Here is a 4,203-nt window from a genome sequence, read left to right as displayed (position 1 = left end):
GTCAGACGTTTTGTGCATTTTTAACATGTTTTATTAGGAGTTATAATACTTTTTTGTTCATAAAAAGATTACTGTGTTGTTTTATGTGAATGACTCGCTCAAGCCATGCATATGATGGTTCATATATATATATATATATATATATAAGACCAGAGGCTATTAAACAAGCCTCCGACCATCCCTAATGTGTCTAAAAATTCGAGTACCATCTCTTTAAGGCCAACTGTGGCAGAAGAGATTCGAACTTCCGACCTCAGGAGTCTTATACCGTGGATGCCAACCAAGAAGCCAGCCCCGGGTGCGGTGCATGGCACTAGTTGTCTGTGTGTGTGTGCGTGCGTGTATGAGAGAGAGAGAGAGAGAGAGAGAGAGAGAGAGAGAGAGAGAGAGAGAGAGAGAGAGAGAGGTAGAAAACCATCCCAAATTCCACCATTATGCACAATTACTTCTTTTTTATGTTCATCAAACTTAGAACCCAACCTAACTAATTATTATTATTATTATTATTTGTTAAAATTTATATGAATAACTTTCAAAAACTGCATGAAATTTTGAATTCATTGAAAATTATAGTACAACATTGATTTGCATGGATTCTTTCTTACTGATTGAAGGAGTATTGAAGTAATATTTTTTTAAGCTGTTTTAAAAAATGTGAATTAATTGAATGAGGGATTATGAAATTTTCAATGGCATTAGCTCACCTTATTTAGTATATCCTATGATCGTTCCAGCTATACAATTCTGGAAAAATAAAAGAAAAAATTACTATTTGATTACATTAAAATTATTTCAATAAATAATATATTTTATCTGAGTAGCATACGTCTAATAGTACAGAATTTCTAGGAAATTTAAAGGCTTTAAAGTTATATTCAAAAATCATTTAAGAAATGCTCGGTCATTCTTCTATAAAAAGAGTAGTCAAGAGAATAAGAATTTAATCTCTTCACGTTATAGGTGACTTGCTTTCTCCATATCAAAAAATATTTGGATTGACATTATTCGTGAGAAACGATGACAATGATGAAGGGACTCAGCATTGGTGTCAATAGGCGGTTCAAGCGTCGGGAGTTTTTTTAAGTGACATAGTCAGATTTTGGTGGTTAGGAGACAAAGCATAAAGGGTGAGCGACAATATATGGGCAACTTTTCATAGATAATAGAAGTTATATTGTTATAGTTAGGTGACTGTAGTCAAGTGACTGTGGTGTGGTAATAAATGCCAAGCCACTACAAAAAGGACTTTGTGATTGAATCACTATATATAATTAGACAAATGTAGTTGAGCAATCTAGTTTAGTAAGAATTATTGTTAATGTCAGCGATGAAAATTTTGGTTGGGGTATGTTACTGTGTGGACCTTGATTTGGAGCACCACAATGATGAATCAAGTGTCAGGAGCTTGAGCTCGGGCGCTCCTGTGCTCAGGTCAGGCACTCCTGCGCCTAGGTTGGGTACTCTTGCGCCTAAGTTGGGTGTTCTTGCACCCACAGGAGCAAGTTGGAATCTACTGCACCCAACTGTGGGCTTATTTCTGTTCAACTCTCTTATCCTGGTTCCATTAGAGATTCTTGAGGAAGTTCTTAAACTATTATATCGTGGTTCCATTGGGGTGTTCAACTGTGATTGGTTTGATCATGTTTCTAATCATGGAATAAGTGTAAACCAACCATAAATTAACTTTAGAGAAGTAAAGGTGAACATAAGGTGTCTTAAAGTTGATCCTTTCATTCCAGCAAAACAAGTAAGTCAGGTATATTATATTTCATATCCCCATGAATAAGAGATAAAATTAACTGGACAGTAACCATAATAGGTAAATCTAGAGCAACCATTAATATTCAAAATACAATTGAAATTTCTCATCAAAAAAATATAATGATAGGTTTATGTGCTCCACTTTATACAATTCATGGAGAGCTCAATTTCCAGGATGCTAGTGGTGAACACGAAGAGATTGGTATTAATGAGTATAACTTTGATGATGCTTTGGACGACAAAATTTTACCTTCATCATGATTTTGTGACTCTTCAGAGGAAGATGTTAACTAAGATCTGTAAGTTAATCTAATTATGTACTTTTGTGTTTTCAGCTTCAGTAGAATGTGGATTACACGTTACAATTTTTCTTTCTGTTAACTGCAAACGTTTATTTATTTCAGTTTTAGTACTTTGTAAATTGCATGCAATTTATAGTTTCCATTATATTTACTGTCTCATTTTATATTTTCAACTTTAGTAGTATGTAGATTGCATACAATTTACAATTTTGCTCTTTTTTACTACGCATTTATATATTTTTAGCTTCAGTAATTTATAGATTATTCTTTATTATCTTGATTTATATTTATTTGCACTAATTTTTTTTTCTTTCCTTCTTGCAGATGACTTCTGGAAGGAATGATGGCCTCCCTCCTGTTAGAGGACGCAGCGCCCTTTAATCATTATAAAAGGAAGAAGACAAGTAGTTGATGAGGCCATGAAAGTTGTGTTGAGGATGCAAGCACTTCTACTATACCACCACCACTCATACTTGGACAAACTCCGATAGACACCCCCACTGCCACCAAAATATCACCAGCAGTAGTTGTGACTACCACACCCGCGCCTTCAGTTGTCGTGACTACCACACCTGCATTGCTATCAGCTACCACTACAACACTCGCACCGTCACCAGTTGTTCCTGATATGAGATCCAGTTCAAGCACCACATGCAGTTTTTTTTCACCTATGGATTGTGGGGAATACATAATTTCGTCGGTGAAATAATTACTGACAAGTGTTTTAGATACATCCCCAAAGACATCATTAATTCATCAAAAATTTATAAAACAAAGGCTTTTATATAGTTTCTGATGGTTTTGAGGCCGTCAGAAATAGGTTCATTTTTTGTAGTGATGGAGTCTTATAAGGGCAGACAAATCTGACTAACCAAAAAGCCTTACTTAAGTCAATTGTGTGTCTACTAAAGATCATTGATGTGATGAAATATCATCTTTTCTTTACCACACTGACGGATTTAACCCTTAGGCGGTTCAATGTAGTGCCATCAGAACTGATCGTATGTTTGTTGATTTCAAGTGAATGTTTATGACATAGTTTACATGCGCCCAAAAACCACAAAAAAATGCATAAGCCCTCCAATAGATCCGATAGGGATAAAAAGAGAGCCTTTTATTGTTAATCACATACTTCAAGAGTGAGATATAAAAGTTTTAGATTGGAGCTCGCAGTAGCTAAGGCCGCCCTAACTGAAGGAAGGACCCATTTGGTACACTTTGAGTCCCCATAAACTAAAGACATTGATTTAGGTATTGGAGATGACCAATAATCACATATTAGTTGAAGAGTATAACTCTAGCATCGTTCCTATATAATAGAGTCCTCCACTCATCACCTGCAGAAGAACAACTCCAAAGGTGGCAGGTAGAGATGTAGGGATGATTCATGTCCGTCTCCCCATCCGTGATATGAAGACACTTGGCCATCCTGGGATCATAGAGAGACCGACATAACATACAACCAAGGAGACTGTAGCCACATGAGCAACCACGCAGCGATAGAGGAAAGCTTCAGTAGGAAAAAAATGGACGAGTTAGTTTGACCTCATGCCATCCACAACACTTGCATAATTCATGTCATCTTTAGAGGAGGTGGAGACTCATCCCATTAAGTCAGCCTAAAGAGGCTTCGATTGGGAGAACTATACACAACCACCCTTGCTCCCAAACAACCCTTGCTCCCAAACACAGCTCACATCTCCCATCACCTTAACAGATGAGGATAGAACTCTTACAATGATGTTTTCATCATTATTGCTTCTCCAATCTTACTGGACACATTCATAAGTTCCCTCATATATTTTTAAAGGTCGACAACTAAACTAGCTCTGTCGTTCAAAATGATCATGATGATTGAAGATCATTCAAGCTCAGTTGATCGACAATGTCGATTATACTCTCTCTCCTATAATAAATGAGATTATTTCATGAACATGGGATAGCGAAGTTAGCCAAAAAGGACGAGAAAGATCAACACAATATATATAATTTACTATTCATTACTACTCATTCCTCTCTCTCTCTCTCTCTCTCTCTCTCTCTCTCTCTCTCTCTCTCTCTCTCTCTCTCTCTCTCTCTCTCTCTCTCTCTCTCTCTCTCTCTCTCTCTCTCTCTCTCTCTCTCTCTCTCTCTCTCTCTC

This window comes from Phalaenopsis equestris, unplaced genomic scaffold, assembly GCF_001263595.1.
Source record: "Phalaenopsis equestris unplaced genomic scaffold, ASM126359v1 Scaffold000053, whole genome shotgun sequence".
In the NCBI taxonomy this organism is placed as follows: Eukaryota; Viridiplantae; Streptophyta; class Magnoliopsida; order Asparagales; family Orchidaceae; genus Phalaenopsis; species Phalaenopsis equestris.
This window is presented reverse-complemented; position numbering follows the sequence as displayed.